Source organism: Arachis ipaensis, chromosome B7 (assembly GCF_059453495.1).
Source record: "Arachis ipaensis isolate K30076 ecotype BB chromosome B7, ASM5945349v1, whole genome shotgun sequence".
In the NCBI taxonomy this organism is placed as follows: Eukaryota; Viridiplantae; Streptophyta; class Magnoliopsida; order Fabales; family Fabaceae; genus Arachis; species Arachis ipaensis.
Window position 1 is genome coordinate 48,182,039 of NC_142442.1, and position 21,061 is coordinate 48,203,099.

Genomic DNA, 21,061 nt, shown 5'->3' on the forward strand with positions numbered 1-21,061 from the left:
CATTGGTGACAGTTTTTATTCCTCGGATGAATTCAGTACCCAGTGATCCTGGTACTCCTTTTAAATTTCAGCGCAGGCAATTTTCAATTAGTCTTTGTTTTGCGATGACTATTAATAAGAGTTAAGGACAAACTTTATCTCTGGTTGGTATTTATCTTCGATGAGCAATTTTTTCTCATGGACAGTTATATGTTGCGATATTCAAAGTGACAACAACAAGATCAAGATTGAAGATATTATTGTATAATGATGATAACTATTGAAACTCCACATCTAATGTTTATAAAAAAGTTTTTCAAAAAATATAATTTAGTAAGTGAATTATTCAATAGAATTCTTTGTTTAGTATAATTTTTTCTATACCCTTATATATCCTACTTTTTCCTAATTCCAATTGTCTTCTGTGTTTAGGGTTCGTTTTGTTTCATATGCCTTAAATTCTATACTCGGCTATGGTTCAGAAGAGGCGTCGTAGGTCTACTGACTGAGTGTTCTTTATTGATATGCAGGTCTAATATTATTGACAATGAATTTAGATTAGGGTACTGTTAATGATGATGACTACTTTATTAGAGAGAAACAAAATATATATTTAAAAAGTTTTACTGTTATTATTTTAGTTTGGTTGTATTTGTTTGATGTCTATTTTAAAACATAAAAATCTTTAATAATGCAAAAAATAATAATCTGAGAGAATTAAAAAAAAATTTAGCTTATATCGTGAATAGAAATTTTTGACCCGTGCGTTGCACGGGTCTTCTGCTAGTTACATAAATATCATTACTCTTGTTAGAGACTCAATAAAAATAACTAATATTCAAATTAAGAAAACACAATGCACATCCAAAAATCTTAATTTTTTTTAAACATTTAAAGTCCGGATTGGTTAATTATTGATTTTGTATTATTCATTTTTAATAATGTAGCATCTTATTAAACAACATTTTAGTCGTTTTTCTTATTTCCTAATTATCCCGCTCAACAACAATCGAAGGAACTAGAAATCAAACCCAATTCATGGTGATATAAACCAAGTGAACCGATATCATTGACTAAGAATTCACAAATGAAATTGGTCCAATGTTAAATCAAATTATAATGACGGCCTTTAACATTCCTTTGCTTATTGTGATGCTTTTTTCCATGTCCCATGACACCCGCTAAAATTAAAGCAACAAGAGTAGGTAGTTGCAACTTGCAAGACGCCAAAAGGAAAGGGACCCAACAGCTAGCTCCTCCTCCCATCGATTCCAGCCTCTCTTCAATTGAAACGCTCATAAGAGATATGACATTCCAACTTTATTCTTAACAATAATATGGCAAAAGATGCCTCTGCTGAACCTTTTTTTTTTTAAAGGAAAATTTTACAAAAACCATTTATAGGTAGGTTTGTTATATTCAAATATATAACTATCCAAGTATCCATGTGTGTCATGGATCTCATCAATTTAAGCTTTTTAAGATAAGTAATTTTAGGATATAATCAAAACTTCTATATAATTGTCCACGTGTGTATTATAACCACGTTTCTCCTTTGACATTTTTCTTTCTTTTTTTATTATTATTATTATTAGAAGAAATTTTACTTTTTTTCCTCTGAAAAATGCTAAAATGACATTCTACTTTTCTCTATTTATAAAATGTACACTCTTCTCCCTTATGATTTTAAAAAAATCTCATCCTTAATTCAATTTAATTTTTTGTGTTAATTAACACTAACTTTATCTACTTTTAAAAAAAAATAAATTATTTTTGACAAAAATATTCTTTAGCAAAAGTTTTATTTTTTGTGATTAAATTTTGTTTACCAAAATATCTTTTAATAAATGATTTTTTACTGATTAAATTATATTTTCACCAAAATATTCTTTTAAAAATATTTTAATGATTAAATTATTTTTTTCTAAGATACCTTTTAATAATTTTTTAATTATTAAATTGTGATTTTGCCAAAATTTTCGTTGATAATTATTTTTGTATTTTACTATTAATTTTGCGATATTAATATATATTATTTTAACATTAAATTAAAAAAATCTTACCACTGTTAATATCTATAACAATTAATATTAATAAATAATTTATTTCATAGAACTATTGAAAATTATTAACAACTTTATCAAAACTTAAAAATAAGTCGAGATGGATAAATTCAAAATATAAAAACTTAACATTTCATTCCTTCACATCTTTATAAAGCAAGTTCTCTAATAATTAAAAAAATTATTGAAGGATATCTTAGAAAAAAATAATTTAATCATTAAAATTTTTTTTAAAAAAAATATTTTAAAAAAATATAATTTAATCAATAGAAAGATAATTTGTTAAAGGGTATTTTAGTAAATAAAATTTTTGCTAAAGGATAATTTTGTAAAAAAATTATTTTTTCTTAAAAATGGATAAAGTTAATAGTAGTTAACACAAAAAAATTTAAATAAATTGAAAAAGAGATTTTTTAAAAGTTATAAAAGAGAAGAATATACATTTTATAAATAAAAAAAAAATATAATTTTAATATCTCTTAAGAGAGGAAAATAGAATTTTCTATTATTATTATTATGATAAAATAATAAACTTTCGAATTTTATTAGCTATGATAGTATTCATGATTAAAATTAGAAACACATAATTGCCATAAAGATTGTACTAATGACATATGTATTTTTTGAGTAGTTCTAATTCAAATCGATATATATATATATATATATATATATATATATATATTAAATGAAAATAATCAATTTTCATTTTCATGACTGCATGTGTGCGTATATGCGTATATGTGTGTATTTACAGTAGTCATGGTGTTTCAAAAAATATTACTAAAATTCAAGTAACCCTTTTTAATTATTAAACAAAACTTTTTAAAAAGTGTTGAACACACTTACATAGTTACCACAACTATCGTAATATAGTTATATTGAAATCCACCTATATATATGATATGACTATTGAATTTACTCATACTAAAAAGAATAAATAAACAAAAGTATCACTAATTAATTGTAGAATAAAATATATTTTTTATTTCTAGTGTTTTTCAATTTGTTCAAAATTATTCTTAACGTTTAGTTTAATTTAATTCAATTTTATTCTTAACGTTTTAAATAAATTTCAATTTTATCTTTGCCGTCAATTTTTTTTTATTTCAATTTTACCCTTAATCAAAATCCTAATTTTTACACCAATTTTCTGAAAAATCCTAATATAACCCTTGTCCCACCCTTCATTTTCTCATCCTTCTCTTCGGTTAGTATCACCATTAGCACATTTCCTCTACCATCACCCTTTGTAACAAATTTATCTTTCAAATTAAAAATCATCATCATCAACTTCATTCAGTTTTTCAAAAAAAAAACTTCATTTAGAATTTTTTACAAAAAAAATTGAGGAAAAAAGGTGACGCAATCTTGCTTCATGAAATCCATGATTGCTTGCTCCTTCACGAGAAGGTCTTCTATGAGATTGGCAAATGCTAGCCAAATCTGGTCGTTGGTGCCACAGTAGGTTTGCAAGAGGAGCAAGTGGGAAGGATACAGTATGTAACATTGTAGCCGCAAGATAACCCTAACTCACGGTGGAGTTTTCCGATGTTGACAAGCGGAGCACGTGCTCCGATTGAGCGAAGAGGAATTGCTTGGATTTAATAGGATATTGAATGGTTATTTGGTGGCACTAATAGGGTCGCGATTTTTTGTAGTAGGAGGAGTTTAATGATTGAGATTGGGATAGATGGAGATTGAACAAAGTTAATGATTATGATTTTGTATTTGAAAGATGAGTTGGTTGTGTTGTGTAAGCAATGTCAGTGGCGATAGAATGTGTGGGTGGTAGTAGCTGTTATTAATATTATTTGTTGGGGAGGATGAATAGATGATGGTGATGATAACTCAAGAGAGGGGGATAAGATGATGGAGGATGAAATTGATGGAGTTGAGGTTAGATTAGAACTTTTGACTGAATTAGGGTTAAATTAAAATTTTTATTAAGAATAAAATTGAAAGAAAAAAATTTGACTAATTATTGACAGTCAAAAGTTGACAACATGGGTAGAATTGAAATCTATTTGAAACTTTAAAGATAAAATTGAATCAAATTAAACATTAGGGGTAATTTTAAAAAAATTCAAAAATATTAAGGACAATATACTTTACACTTAATTTTAATATGGATTCAAATTTGATGTAATGTATGTGACTGGGTGTACTGGGTGATGTACACATGCATGGTGTTAAAAGTTAATTTTCGCAGGTTGTAAAAATTAGTGATGGAGACACAACCAAGACAGTCAAAAACGCGTTTCAACTCGTAAAAACGCACGACTTCACGTGTTTGCATCATCTCTTCGTGTCGGTTTCGCTTCTCGTCCAGAACTCACCTGCGTCTTGTGGAATCGCCGCGCAAAAATGCAGAGTCGCCGGAATCGCCGATTTTGCCACGATGTTACGTTCAAGATGGAAGAAGCTCCTTTCTTGGCCCGGATTGCAGCCCAATCCAACCCAATGGCCCAATATGAAAATAAGATTATGGAAGATGGGGAGCCCTAGCAGACTAGCAGTAAATTTCCTAATCTCTTAACCTTCCTCATCACTTTACAGTTTATCTCCATGGAAAAAATTGCAAAATTTCACCTTTCTCAAGTCTCTCTCTAACTCTATCTCTATATCTTCTGATGTTTGAATTTTGCGCGACCAAAATTCCCAATTTGGAGTGTCACCGACTCGCCGTAAGGTTTGCTACCGTTGTTGTCGATTCAAACTTGTGGTGGCTAGGCTGTGTGGGAGTCACTTTGCGATTGTGATTTACGAGATTCTCTGGGTATGCCTCTTTGTCTCTGGTTCTCTAGCTCTACCTCTCTAGCTCTGGAATTTGGATTGCTGTTGCTTTTCTCCTCTCTTTCACTGGTAGTTCAGGTAAGTTAAAAGCTTTTTTTTAATTTTTATCCTCTTCAATAATCAATCTATTGTTGTGCTTGTTTATTATTGATTATGTTGCAGGTTGAATTGATATTACCTATCTTTGTTGGCTTATCAATTATATTGCAGATTGATTATATTGTTCAATTTGAAATATGGTTTTATGTGAATCATAGTAGATTTTTAAATTGAGGTTAACTTATGTGTTCATGTTTATTGCAAGCATGTATTTCATATTAATATGTTGTATGTATATTATATAGCTTTCCATTAAAGTGCAATTCCATTAAGAGAAATTCTGGCTTTCCATGAAGGTGCAATTCCACTAAGAGAAATTCTGCTGTTAGGATAGAGGTTTCTATCAAGTATAAACACATAAAAGACATGAGGTGTGAAATGTAAAAGATACTATGTGAATTAAAAAGATATAGTATAACCTGTAAACTAAAAAGAGAAGCAATTCTGCCCAAATAGAAGTTCAGAATTCAGATTGATTGTGTTTTATTGAAAGAAAAATAAGAAACAGTGAGAATAAGAACAGATAAGAAAAGTACTCCATAAAAAACTGAGTACTCAATCTGAAACCTTCCATTGCACACTTGCACCAGCAAATAAAAAGTGAGATGTGATAAGATATTGTTCTATTTTTGCTCAATTTTGTTGAATTATTTAAAATGCTTTATTGAATTTCTTTCCATTAAAGTGCAATTCCATTAAGAGAAATTCTGGCTTTCCATGAAGGTGCAATTCCACTAAGAGAAATTCTGCTGTTAGGATAGAGTTTTCTATCAAGTATAAACACATAAAAGACATGAGGTGTGAAATGTAAAAGATACTATGTGAATTAAAAAGATATAGTATAACCTGTAAACTAAAAAGAGAAGCAATTCTGCCCAAATAGAAGTTCAGAATTCAGATTGATTGTGTTTTATTGAAAGAAAAATAAGAAACAGTGAGAATAAGAACAGATAAGAAAAGTACTCCATAAAAAACTGAGTACTCAATCTGAAACCTTCCATTGCACACTTGCACCAGCAAATAAAAAGTGAGATGTGATAAGATATTGTTCTATTTTTGCTCAATTTTGTTGAATTATTTAAAATGCTTTATTGAATTTCTTTTTGTTGAATTTTTTAACTGAATGATTAAATTGTTGTTGTGGCATTGAAGACAATTCTTAAATTTTTGTTATGCTAATAGTTTTTGTTCAGATTGAATTGTTGAACTTTGTTGTTGAACTTGGATGGTTGTAATTGGAATGAAATATAATTTTATAATTTTTGTTAAATTGTTAAATTTTTTATGTGATATTGAACTAACTTGTTAAATATTTGTTGTTTAATTTTTTTTGGAATAGAAATAGAGGCAAATCAAGCTAATGCAAGTGAAAATTCAACTAACAATCTAACTTCTCAATTAGGAAGTACAACTGACATTGCTAGTAAAAGAAAAGTTTGTTAAGAATGCTCTTGGAAGTAGAACTGATGTAGGATGGGAGCATGGGATATCTGTTGGAAAAGATAGAAAAAAATACAATTTAACTTGTTATGGTATAATATAAGTTAGTCTTTTAGGTAATTTAGTTTATTTGAGATTTATTTTATTATTAGTAAAATAAAGAGTTAATATTTAAAATCGTCCCTCAAAGATACCTCGATCTCCATATGAGTCCCCGAATGATAAAGTTAATCAAAATCGTCCTCGAAAGATGACGGACATGACCACGTTAGTCCTTCCGCCATCTCATCCGTTGAGCTGGCTAACGTTGGGTGACGTGGTCCGTTAAGTGCCTGGGTGGCTAACGCCTACATGGACGCTGGGGTTGCTGACAAGGTAAGTTCGTTTAAAGAAATCAAATCAGTCCCTTGGTTGATGAACCCTAATCCTAAATGCGATGATAAATAAGTCGCGTTCTAGAATCATATGGCCACACAGTTGGGTAGATGCTGGAATTGTTAGGTCGCTGGAAGGATGGAGACGAGAAATAAAGGTCTTAGTGGTGGTGTATCTCTTCAGTCGCACGACAGTAACGGTTCCAGTGCTTCAATGTGAATGAGGAGGAAGACTCACGAGGAAGCATATTTCTACGGGTTGAAGGCTGTGATAAAAAAATCTGGGACTACAGAGAACCCAGATAGATTATTCTATGTATGTCCAAGGTACCGGGTAAGTTGTGTTGAAGAAGTTGAAGTTTTTCCATCTTGTTCTGTGTTATTGGGTGTCATTCATTGTTTTCTTCTCTGATTTATCAATTTGCAGAAAGGCAGTCACTGTAATTACTTTAAGTGGGTTGATGATGATGACGACGAAGCAGTGGTTGAAGGTGGTGCAAAGGAAGATTCTAGAACTGAATTGCAGGTTGAAAGTGAGTATGATGAATGGAGGGTGAAGGTGGCATGGATATTGGGTAGATTGGAAGCTGAAGTTAGATCTTTGAAACTGCTAATAATTTTCATGTTTGTGATAGTTGTGATTAATGTGATCCTTTGTTGTTTGATATGTACTTCCAAGTAAACATAATCCTGTTGAAATGGAATGGTGTATCGATTTGGATGGATTGAATGAGAATAGATGTTTGATTAGTGCTGTTTAAGATTAACTCCAAACTCTCAATTACTAGCATTGTGGAACATTGCAAACTAATCAATATCAGTGTTACTATAAGATTAAGCCATAAACAGGATAAGTAATCAAAGTAAGTAGTCACAGCATTGTGCTGCCATTCAAGGCTAATTGTCACATTGTCTGGAAGATTAGTACCATAACAAATTCATAAGGTATCCAATCCTAAAAATGAAGGGTACACCAAAAGAGAAGGGCAGATACAACTTTCAGATTACAATAACCACAATGTTTAATATGGTATTTCATTTGTCATATATAAAAAAACTAAATCAGCCCCAAACATTGCTTTCTAATCAATGTGGTTTATCATTCTTCCTTGGGTGCTTGAAGCCTGGAGTAGGCAAAAAAGTCATAAAGTTGGCCAGCTTCTTAGTAGTTGCAGAACTTGTCCTTTTAATGATCTCAGTCGAGATAGCCACTGGTGCAGCTGCAGTAGGTGTAGGGGAGGATCTAGCTCTTGCTTTCGCTTTAATCACCTGTAATTTAGGTGGCCTAGCTACAACTTCATCCTACATAAGCCAATACCAAAAGCACTTGTTAGTTTATAAAACAAAATCAAATATTTTTATTACACTTGAGCAGTGAGTATACAACCTGTTGTGTAGCTTGGGTTGGTGGAATGCTTTCAGATTGGCTGATGTCAATCTCTGTAGGGGGTTGGATGGATGCTGGAAGTGAAGGCAATGGCGGTATTGCTTCTGGAGCAGTATCATGTTCTACAGGGACAACATTCACTTCAGGGTCAGCACCATCTGTAGCAGGAGCAATAACTGCCAGTTGCAGCTGCATCTGCCTGGCATTTTCCTCAGCATCAAAGGCTTTCTTCTTTGCACAGCTTCTTTTGTTGTGGCCAACCTCACCACAGAACATGCATCTATAATCACAGAGACGATAATGCCATTAACAAACACAAGAAAATAAACCAAAATAAATCCTAAATCCTAAACAAACATTCAACAACCGAATAGAACCAACACTAAAATGAAACACCCCTACCTAACAAATCATCACAAAGGCAGTTACAGCAAAGCATTCCAACCCACTCATATTATACAAGAACAGTCATACAAACCGTAAGACACCCCAAACCCTACCCAGAATCAGATGAACCCATGAGTCACGCCACTACGAAGACATCACGCCATATAATAACTCAAAAAACAAGAAAAAGGATTCATCCTTACCTATAAAAGTCGCGATGGCTTCCTCTACTATCAATGTTGCTCCAGGAGACAATCACCTCTGTATTCAGTACCGACACCTCTTCTGTTTTATTGGTCTTCCAACACTGACGAAGGTTGATGGCCTAGTTTAAGTGTTGGGTCAAAGCCTTAGAGCATAGCTTGGGGGAGACGACACGTTTTGGAGTGAAACAGAGTTACATGCTTGTTAACAGAGGGGGTGATGGGTTGCAACGTTTTGAATCTCTCCTGGACACCAAATGCCATCGTATCAACACCTGGAGGCCACTGATTCAAAATGGCGTCGTTTTGTTACTGTGCCACGCTGGCACTTAACGGACCACGTCACCCAACGTTAGCCAGCTCAGCAGACAAGATGACGGAAGGACTAATGTGCTTATGTTTGTCATCTTTTGGGGACGATTTTGATTAACTTTATCATTTGGGGACTCATATGGAGATTGAGGCATCTTTTAAGGACGATTTTGACTATTAACTCATAAAATAAATTTTTGCTATCAAAATTTTCATAATTTTTATATCTTACGAGTTACGTTTACGTTCCGTCTTACAATTCAATGAATTACGATTCTAAATTAGGTTAACGAGTCAAGATAAAAATTATGAATTCACTACCTTGGACACAACTCTGAAAAATTGCTCGGTATTACAAGTGTTGCTGTAGTTATAATTTTCGCAGGTTGTGAAAATTTAATGGTCAAATATGCAGATTTCCATGCTGAAAAAGGCCAACAAAAATCACTGCAAAATTAATATTTAATTTTGGGAGTATTTTAGTGGAGGTTTCTAAAAATCTCTACAATACATTTTATTTATGACAATTCAAAAAACCTCCACTAATAATTAATATAAAATTAAAATACAAAATCCCCCCCCAAACATTTCTTATTTTTGCAGAAACAAAGTGGTTAGCGGAGGAGATAACGTCCGTAAAACCCTAAATTCTCTACCGCCATCTTCGCCGCCTTTTTCTCTGCCATTTTTACCGCCGGTGCCATTACAACTGCCGCGTTCGTTGCAATAGAGAGCTTCTGGATTGAGCCACCTATTTTATCAACCCGTTTTCAAATCTGTCTCTCTATGTTATCGTTGTTGTCACGGTTGCCACTGCAATTTTCGCTGCCGTTGCCGCCACAGTTTCAGCCGTCAATGCCACCGTAGTTGCCGTGGTACAACACGTTTTCAGATCTGTTCACTCCCGAGCTTCTTCTTCAACGCCGCTTCCTCTCACTCCAATTTCTCCTGTCGCTGGTACTTCTTTTTCTTCTTCTTCCCTATTAATTTGCTGATATTTCTTCTTAACAATAAATTTCTTCTCTGTCTCTCCTCCTTAGTTTTGTTTCAACTTTTTCACCGGTATCCTCTCTTGTTCTGTATTTTTGTTAATTGTTTTTCATTTGTGTTGATAAGGAGTATTGGAAATGAGGCAGGGAAGACATGATAATTGATCATTGAAGCTGTTTTGTATCACGCCAGTAGATTTTAAGTGTTGGCAGAATAATTCTATCTCTCTCTCTCTCTCTAATTCGATGGAAGTAGCTAGGGTTTCCCTTACTTGCATCTCGATTTAGCAGCATCGGCATCCAATAATCTTGCTTGAAATTCGTTATGGAGGTAACACCATATTATATTTTCCCGATTTTCCTGATTATTCGGTTGCAAACAAAAAGGAGAACATTTGTTACTTGTCTTAACAACTTTACTGTTTAGAATTCAGCTCCGATCCTCAATTTGATTCGATTACTTCTGAGGATTATTTGATTCGTTTGAATTTGAGATTGCTATGTTGTGTGCTGGTGCGGTTGCTTATTCATAGTTCTTATCTGATGTTTAATTTGTTTTGAGGGAGGGGGAGCTTTATGTGTTTCATACATTTTTTTGTTAGTTGTGTTTTGATTTTGGGGATTTTTTAGATGTCGTTGTTTTTGTAGGGATATCCTGGGATTGAAGATAGTGGCAAGTCTGAGGCACATTTGACTTCAGCTGCTGCTTTTGTGGAGGGTGGAATTCAGGATGCTTGTGACGATGCTTGCAGCATCTGTCTTGAAGCCTTCTGTGACAGTGATCCTTCCACTATATGACCCTGATTTTCATCACGTTTTTATTTTTTGGATGACTAAAGTGAGATAGAATCAAAACTATACAATAATAAATTGATGGATTTGAACCAACTGCAGATTTGCTAGCAGAGGTGTGTAGAAGAGAGATAGAAGCAAACATTAAACCTGATCCAGATATCGATGTTTATATGATCATAAGGTATTAACTGTGGAGAGACTTGTTGTAACTGTGGAGAGAATCTTGAATTCTGCCCCATTTGCAGGAGCACAATCGATACTAGAATAAAGCTTTACTAGTTAACTTGGCTTAAACCCCTTGTTTCTATGGCACATGCATACATTGCTAGAACATGGTTAGAACATATATCATTCATAAACTTAGCTTTCTATTGATGGCATTGAATAAGTCAAAAAAAGTTAACTAACGTGATAGAGCATATGTAGAGGACCTTGATGGATATGTAGTTAGCCTTGTACACAAAACTACGTTCACGATTTTGAACTAATGTTCCAACTTAAGCATACTTGTTTATAGAGAGAGTGGTTTGCCTTCTTATATATATGAAGTTTGATTTGTGTGTTGTGAGAAAAAGACTTGGTTCATCTAGATTTATTTTGACGTATGTATAATAGTATTTGTTTTAGCTTTCTTTTCTTGTGTCTGATTTTGGTTGATGTAGCCCGTAGAGAATCAGAAACTATATCTATATTATTTGATTTAATTTTATTTGATTAGTTGCATTTCATGAATTTTTAGCATGATATATCCACCTCAGATTACATTCTCAACCTAATAAAAAAAGAGTATATATATTTGCACTTTAATAACCATGAAAGACAACGGCCACATGAATAAGTATACTCCTGTACTCGATGATTGTGAATAAAGAAGTTAATTTAAAGCATAAGCCCCTGTAGGAAACAAAATAAAAATAAAAATAATTAATTCACGATGCATCTATTCCTCCTCAAGCACACTTTTCTATTGAAAAGGTAATTTCTAGTCTTGATTATTTTTGTTGAGTCTCTCTCGTAATAACACTTTTCTGTTGAGAGTCTCTCGTAATATTTTTCATTTTTTATAAACTGTTAAAAACTAACCATGAAAAAAGTTGGTGGACTTCCTAAGTATTGTGTTATATGTTTAGAAATTATGTATAAATTAATCATGAAGGAGAGGAAGAAGGTAGCGCATTTTTAAGTAAACTAGCTATCAAAGTTGATATATGAAATAATTAATCAAAGCAAGAAGTAAGAATGTCACACTTCAAAGACCATAGAAAAATTCTCAATATTATTTGTGTGCAAGTGAAGAAGCTTTTGTATGCTTTGGGGCAATGAGTTGCTTTATCTATAATCCATGGATTTTGTAGCTTCTTTAGTTTCACTTTGGACCTTTATTTTGTTGCTTACAATTTCATGAAATACTCCTACAATAAACACTTGCTTATTTCTACTAGTTACAATCACTCTACTCCCTGGTCCGAAGTGAATTGGTTCAAGAAAATCTCGTAGAAGCTTTGGAGTATTCACATTATCTAGCACAAGGAAAACCTTCTTCTTACTTAGCCTTCACACTAAAAATGTTTACCTTCACCAGAAGTATATTTTTGATCCCTATTATATTAGATTATTAGGTCAGGTGAAATACATTTCAATTATGTCATAGTTTTTTTAGCTCATATTTTCTTGTCTTTATATGTATTGTTGCTAGGATTATCTGTGTATAGTTGTACCTCAATTATTCGTGCTTGCTGTTGTTTTATCATAGAGTCCACAATTGGTGAAGGAAAACATGCAACTTCACTCCGTGGATCAGTAGCGTATTCATTCTCTTGAAGCTCATGTTGCATCCTTTGCTCAATTTAAGGTGAGATTTGATATGATTATGCGCTCCTGCACTTATTTATTGATCATCTTAATAATTGCATACTTTGATTGCTATGTGTTGGATGAAATTTAATTTTTCTTTTGGACAGGTTCCTGAAAATGATAATCCTTCTGTTTTGATATCTTTTTCCTCAAAGACACTTAATGCTGGTCAAATTATATTGAAGCTACATGTTATTGAGCTGGATGCACAGCCAGGTCTACATATTTTTACCTCTCACACCTGTCTCCCATGTTTTTATTCTATGGAAACATAGGTGTTACACAAACGTGTCTTGTAGTACTAAGTTATTTGTCCTCTCCTGATTTTTTATGTAATTAGATGATATTGAAATATTTTTATTTTAAGACTTTTATGTAATTAGATGATATTAAAATATTGAAGTTGTTGTTTTATTTTACTTTTTAAAGAAAACAATAATAGTTATGTAGAACAATACTATATATAATTATGTTTGGAATTATTGACATTGAGAATTTTTTTATACAGAGTTATGTCTTATATTGAGGAATTGTGTTATAAAATATTTAGTTTTTAATGAGATGAGAATATGTAAATGAGATGAGATTAATGAATGATTTAAAATAAAAAATAAATAAATAATTATAAGGTTTGTGGAGTTTTGAAAATGTCATAAAATAGTTAATTTTTGTTAAATTAAAAAATTAATTTGTGGGGATTTTAAACTGCTACAAAAGTGATTTAAAACCGTCACAAAAGTCTAATATAAAACCCCTACTAAACATATACAAAACCTCCACAAAAGACCTCGTGGCACCTCAAAATTTGGGGGTTTTAGAAACCCCCACAAACTATTTAGTGGGGGTTATAAACCTGCACAAATAAAAAAAACTATCACAAATAAACAAAAATCTTGTAGTGAATACTACTTTTCGATCAAAGGTGCATAATTCTACCACCTAAAGAAGTTGAGTATCTGTTTATGTAAATTATCACAGCTTACAAAAATTATGACGTATGCACATACGTCCATCATACATAGGAGTTGATAAACTTGTGTGTAATGAGAGAGTGCATAAATATAGAAAGGAGGAGAGACTTTGAATGGAAATTATGCACGTGTGTTTGAAAAGTATTTGTGATAGAGGAAAAACTTTGACACTTTGATTAGATGTTGGAAAGAAAATGGAAGGAAAGAAAATAAGAGGAAAGAAAATGGAAGGACAAATTGGATTATTTGTGTGTTGTTTGGATAAATAGAAAATAGATGGAAAGAAAATAGAGAGAAATTTTTTTTTTTTTTGGATGGAAAGAAAAGTGAGAAGAAAGAAAATCATAATAGTATAAAATTATATTAATATCCTTATCTTAAAATAAAGTATAAATATTCTTATTTATTCATGTTTTATTATATTTTATAAATATTACAAAATATTATAATTTAATATATTTGATTTAAATTATTTATCTAATGTTTAAATATAAATCTCTATTATAATAATATATTAAAATTAAATTTATATTAATATTTTTTAATAATAATATAACTAAGGGTAGTATTAAAAATATAAAATTATAACACTTTCTTTCTTGTTTTCTTGCTTGTGTTGGAAAAAAAAATTTTAATGGGATCCACACATAATTTTTTTTTATTTTCTTTCATAACCAAATAAAAAAAAATTATTTTTTATCAATTTTCTTTCCATCCATTTTCTATCTATCCATTTTCTTTCCATTCATTTTCTATTCATTTTCTATCAAACCAAACATAATGCGAGTGTTTGAGCATTTCATCAGAGAACTCAATTTTCTTTTTGAGAGAATAATTTTTGTTTTTGCTAAAATTATAAGATGGTTCGAGATACAACATTACTACAAGATTATATTATTGAATACCTTGGTAATTTTTATTATTTAAGTGTTAATTTTTATTTTAAACATTTTATTTTTACTTTTATGTTGGTGTTAAACTGTTAATATATGTAAAGTGCATATAAATTTAAAAAACAATATGTATGTTATTAACGATATTAATGCATGAGTTTACAAATATTTTGGGGTTAATGTATGTTAGTTTTAAATGCATATTAGTTTAAATATATTATGCGGTTATTAATGTAAATGTAAACATTCTCTAAGTTATATTTATATTATATAAATGATATATAACAATGAGAAGTAGGTATTGCAGTTAGTGATAATTGATATAAAGCGTGATTAGGATATATATTTTTTAGAGGATAATATTTTGCTAATAAAAAGTTATTATTAGGGTTATAAGAAATGTAATAAAAGAAAAGATTATGTTAGGCATTATATTTTGAGACATTACTAGAAAACTAGTTATTATAGACGGATATTTTCGACAAATTTTATCCTACGAAAATACAGATAGAATTTGCGAGGGATTTTTTGTCGAAAACAAAAAAAAATGAATTAGCATAAATTACAGACGGAAAAGAAAACCCGTCGATAATTCTGTCGAAAAAATTAATTTTTTTTCGTGAGAAATAGTTACCGACGGAAAATCCATCTGTAATTAAATGAATAAAAATGCTGTGTTTTATTGAATTATTACAGGCAGAAAATCTGTCTGTAATTTAAATTATTTCGTTGAAAATATTGGGTTAAACCTAACTCTACCCCTACCCTCTTGAGCTCCACACTCCAAACAAGCTTCACAGTCATCTTCCTCGTCGTCTAGCTCCATTCACACTGGAACCTTTCTCCTCAGCGTCTTCATCCACCGCATTCTTCATCCAAATCATCACTACCACAATTACCATCATCAAAACCTTTGGGACTTCCATCACTCTCGTCGTGCACAAAAGTAATTTTCTTCATCTGAATCATCCGTGTTCTACTATAATTTCTTCCAGTTTTTGATACAATAAAATTCCATTATTACAATGTAATTTTCATGTTGTGTTAGTTTAATTGTTGCTTGATTTCATTTTCGATTTAGGATTAAGCTAGCGTTTGCCTTTGTTTTGTGATTTATTTAGTTGCTGTGGTGAATTTTTCACTTAATCAATGCATTTGGAATTATGCATGTAAACTGTTTGATGAAAAGTCTCAGAAACAAGATGGGTCATTCTAAGTTCTTTTGGAGTTGCTCCCGTAAGATATAATGTTCTTTGGGGGATTATGTTTGGATATAACTAATTATTCAATAATAACATATTTGATTCACAACATTTTTCGTTGGAATCGTGTGTGTCCACTTTTGGCTACTGATGGCATCATCTGAACTTATAGCAGATACCATTAATAATGTCACGTTTTGGCAATGGTTGATTTCATTTTTTTATTTTTGTATTAATAATGGCTTCTTCTTTGATAATGCTCCTTTTCGGTAGTTTTGTATTTGGAGTATTAGCAGAATTTTCATTTTGCTTATTTGATTATTTGATTTGTGTTTGTGATTTTGTGACTGTGTGTGTCCCATGAATGGTGATCTATTTTGCCTTTTTAGATTAGATTCAAATGGCTACTCTGTGCTATTTTTTGGGTGTTAATCATCAATTCAAACTGACTTTAAAATGAACATGCTAAAACAAATTGATAAAATAAGGCAAATAATAGGTGCTTCTGCTTGGTGACTCAATTTTTTTTATTTGAACTTAAGAGCTCATGAGGAACCATGAAAAATTGAAAATGTAGTGAAAGAATGCTAATGTGTTTGTGTGATGTTGCTGCTGAAGAGATTGGGAGAATATGAGTAGGGTATATAGATATCTTATTCATCACTTTTAATTTCTTGCTACAATAATAATACATTATCATCAATCAATATTCAATTGGATACTAACTATATAGTTGTTTACTTAAGCAGTATTAGTCCACATGATCAAACCATCATTAACTAACTAATTTTTACCATTCATCATCATCATCAGCTATATATAAATCACTATTCCTTCATTCCCTTCTGGATTAATTATAATTATCCAGTGATTAATTATTATTATTATTATTATTTCTAGTTTTTTCTTCTCGCTGAACTTGGTCCCCTTTTATAATATCTGCCTGAAATGTAAAATTTAGACAACCCACCATCAGATCATTATATATATCTTCCAATTCTTAGATCAATAATAATGATAAGAATTAAGAAACCTCATTTATAGCCTGCATAGCTACGTATATAAATCTCTATACATTTTTTTTTAATTTATATAATGGGAGGTTATTTAATTAGATCAAATCTCTTATTGAAGAATGGTCATTTGGTGTGAGTAGTAACTTGAAAATAGTCCTTTAAAAAAAAGTTGTTGTTTTATTCTTTTTCAGTTTTTTCTTTCTTCTTAGACTTGGATAAAAGGAGGCAAATGGATAAGGGAGCAGAACAGAGAGAAAAATAGAGAGTAATAGTTGGTTTGTAGCTTTTTGTCTGTCGGTTTCCAAGATCTGGAGCTTATTGTAAGGTTGAATCTGGTTTGATTACGACTGGTGCGTCTATTTGGGTGCAAGGAGTTGTGGTGGAGAGCCAAGGATCCAAGTAGAAAGTGGAATTAAAAGTCAACAAAATAGTATTAGTTAGTCTTCCCTCATTCTCAATCAAATTGGTCATTAACTCATTATTTTGCTCTCATAGAATTTTAGCATCTTGCCTATATTAGTCAGCCAAACTGTTGTATAGACATCTCCCCTATTATAGATTGACATTGTAACTGCTATTTGTTATTTTCAAAATTTCAAATATTTTAATTTGGACATGTTTGTAGCAATACTAAGATGTCTCAATTGTGTATAGCAAAATGGCTTTCTCTGATTCTTTGGCTTAGCTCTTGAAAATTTTTGCTTTAAGCTCATTATTTACTCACTGAATTCGAATGTAATGTAGATCTCTAATTTCTGTGAATGATTAAAGTTGATTTTACTTTTCTCTGTTTGTATTCATGCCAATACACGACATGATTTGAACTTTAGTTTTGTAATCTTGAATCTAAGCTGGCAATTTGATGCTAATATTTGGTCTTGTATGTTCAGGTTGGCGAGAGTGATGCTTCCTTTCCCATCCAAAAGAAAAGAGCGAGTAGAGAATTTCTAAGAACAAAAGTGCATCTTCGGCCAAGAACAAATACTTTTGGTGCAATACGGTTTCCTTTATTTTAAGCATATTTATATCAAGCTTGTTAACCTTTCTGCTTCATTATTCTAAAAGAAAAAATTATTTAGTCTTTCTTCTTGTAAAAATTTTCATTTGCCTATAAATCCTTTTCATATTCTTGTTTTTCATCCATTCTATTGCAGATGGTTTATAGTTAAGGGTTTTTACATAGAAGAATGGTAGGGAATACACATCTCTTAGTTTGATTTGTTCAGTGTTATAGTGTAGTGGATGCAACTGCTATTTTTCGCATGTTTCATGCGGATATGAAATTCGTAAAATCTGAGTCAGACCTAGCTAGTTTTAGTTTTTTTTTTTAATTTACAATTTAAGTTGAATTACTATGACAGCTTTAAATATTTTAATATAGATGAATAAAAATGAGATCTTGTATTGCATATTCTAGATAAATAATCAACAAAAAAATATTGTAAACATATTTGATATTGATTTGAAATTACTCCCTGGAGGTTAGTCTTGTTTTGTTGCAAGTGTGTTGCGTTGGTATGCGCTGGTAGGTGTGTTAATTCTTGATTAATGTGTTTAAAGTTAACTATCCATAAATATTCAAATACCAATTCATAAGTTAAATCTAAGCTACTTTGTCACTTTTCCAATTTATCATTCCAGTCAAGTGGACCCTCAAATAATTAATGTCATCCTTGCAGGTTGAAGACCTAGTCCTGTTAATTTTTTATTATGCAATTTATTCTTATAGATATGTTTTGCGGGGTAAAATGTTTAGCTGTTGTTTGTTAATCTCCTTTCTCTTTTTTTCAATAGCACAACATATTTTTCTATACTTGTATTTGTTTAAAATTCTGATGGTGTATGTAAAATCCGGTCAAACTGTAATTTAAATATGATATTTGGACTCAGTAAATTTTTTTGAGTTGGAAACATAGTTTTCTGAATAAAAATGCGCACTAGAAATTTGACTTGCAGTACCGACTGCAATCTGTCCGGTACTGTAGCTGGGAAAATTAATTAGAAGTGAATAATGTTAAGAAATAAGAATTTATAATTTGGGAAGATTGAAATATTGAAAATACGATTTAAAACTCTAATCTTAAAGGTTTTGGCGCAAAGTTGAGCCAACGGACTAAAACAAGTGAACCGGGCCCAAGTGGGCTCAGGACCTAACATATATATGGCCTAATTGAGACCATTCAGCAGCCACACCCCCCCCCCCCAATTCTCGTGTGAAACACATTGGAGAGAAGATAGGGAAGAAGAGAGAAAACTCTAACCCCTCTTGATCTTCAAACTACCATAACTTTCTCTCCGGAACTCCGATTGACGAGCCGTTTATGGCCACGCGTTGCTCTTCTCATCTTCTACAATTTTATCTAAGTTTTGTGGTGAGTATTCTACTTTCCTCTGCCCCATTTTTGTTTTTCCTCTTAAGTTTGAGTTTGGTTATAGGTGTTGAGTAATTTTATGATTTTAGTTATTTAGGAGTACTCTAGTATGAGCCATGGGTGATATTCGTCACAAACTTCAGTGAGTTAAGGTAAGAAACCCTCCAACCCTTGTGATTTATCATTTTTATGAACCATAGGTTGATTGTAAGTGTGAAATTGGTTATGTTAGAGTATTGGTTGATTTTGGTGCACAATTGGGAGGTTGGTTTTGCTTGTGGAGCTTTGGTGAGGCTTGGAGCTAAGGTTGGTGGAGACTTCCAAAGAAGTGGCTCAATTGGTTTGGCTCCAAGAGGTACGGTTTAAGTTTCATTTAAGTACCGTATGGTATGATGAGAATTCCTAGGCTAGATTCCCCTAGGATTAGGTTTGGATTGTGTAAATAGTTGGTACTAATATGTATAGTTGATATGTAATGTAAATTAATGATTAGGTTGAGAATTGTGTGAATTTATATGTTTGGTGTGTTGAGAATTTGATGAATTGGATAATGAATATTGGTTTGTGAAATATGCATTTAAATTGTGAATTTGGGCCGGAGGCCGTGAATCTTGGGCCGGAGGCCGGAAAGAGGTAAGGAAGGTAAGTGATGTGTGTATTGTGTGATGTCATATGAGATTGAATGGAATTGTGATTATTGTTATTTGGTTACAATGGATTGTATGGATTATGTGATTATTGGTTTTGAGGGAGAAATTGATGTCTTTGTTGATAATGCATGTGGGTTGTATATGATGATATGGATTTATATGTATTGGGGGTTGATGGAATTGGTATTACTGGAACTTGAGATGTGGAATGAATATATGATATGGTATTTTGTTTGAAATTGGTCAAAATGGTGGATTGGTGGATTGTAAATTTAATGAGAATATTGAAAATATGAGTTGAGGAGGCTTGAGATTGATTTTGGTAAGTTTTGGTTGGTTTTGAAAAGGTTTGAAATTGGTTTGTGTTGAAAATTTAGTTTTTGTAAGTTTTTATGAAAGTTGTGATTTTGGTCTACTTTGATGGAGCATAGCTTAGTCTCCGGATCCTCGATTTGTATCAAACTTGTTTAGAAATAAAATTGGATCCGAGATGTTTATGCCGTTCAAAAAATGGGTGGAAAATGATTTGAAACGAAAAAGTTATGCCCGTCGGAAGTTTAGGGTTTGAAAATATAATCCTGCAGCTTTTTAAACTTAGTAAAATTTTTGGTAAAATGTACTTTGACGCGCACGCATAGCTGACGTGCACGCGTCACTCAAGATTTTACTCTCTCACGCGTGCGCCTGGCCGACGCATACGCATCGCTGTATTGATGCAGGTGCGTGGTATAAATTCCAGAGAGTTGTGATGGTAGCGTGCTGGGTTTGTGCGAGGAGCACAAAATGCATCCACGCGTACGCGTGGCTGACGCGCACGCGTCACCCTACCTCTCTACCTCCCACGCGTGCAGATGGGTAATGCTTACGTGTCACCCGATTTTCTTCGCTTTCCACGCGTGCACGTGGGCGACGCGCACGCGTGATCCCGTTTTCAGCAAGAATTGATTTTTGAGTTTTTAAAGCTGAATTTCAGACTTCTAAGCCTCGATTTTCATCCTTTAAGTCCTAAATTTTATAGTATGCCTAGTAATGAGAAGAGGCTAGGAAAGTGATAACTTGTTGATGAAGAAAGGCTTAGAGTAATGAATTGTGATTGAGGAAGTGCAGAAATGATGGTTTGAAAATTAATGTGACGTGTGACTCCGGGTAGTAGGCAGTGGCATTGTCCACTTGCTCCGGGTATGAGATGGGAAAGGAGAATTATGATAAATGAGTTTAATTATGGAGTTTTGAATGTGTATTTGTAATACTTGGGTAGCAGCAAGGGTCGTGGTTTGTCCCA

The 21,061-nt window shown here is 32.1% G+C and overlaps 1 long non-coding RNA gene across 1 annotated transcript; it reads left to right on the forward strand.

The window, feature by feature from the left end:
- The first annotated feature begins 9,613 nt into the window (after positions 1 to 9,613).
- On the forward strand, positions 9,614 to 13,178 carry LOC107619616 (uncharacterized). The gene is made up of 5 exons (XR_015892252.1): positions 9,614 to 9,994; positions 10,154 to 10,357; positions 10,675 to 11,156; positions 12,575 to 12,673; positions 12,783 to 13,178. It is a non-coding gene; the product is annotated as an uncharacterized LOC107619616 (long non-coding RNA).
- Positions 13,179 to 21,061: the final 7,883 nt, after the last annotated feature.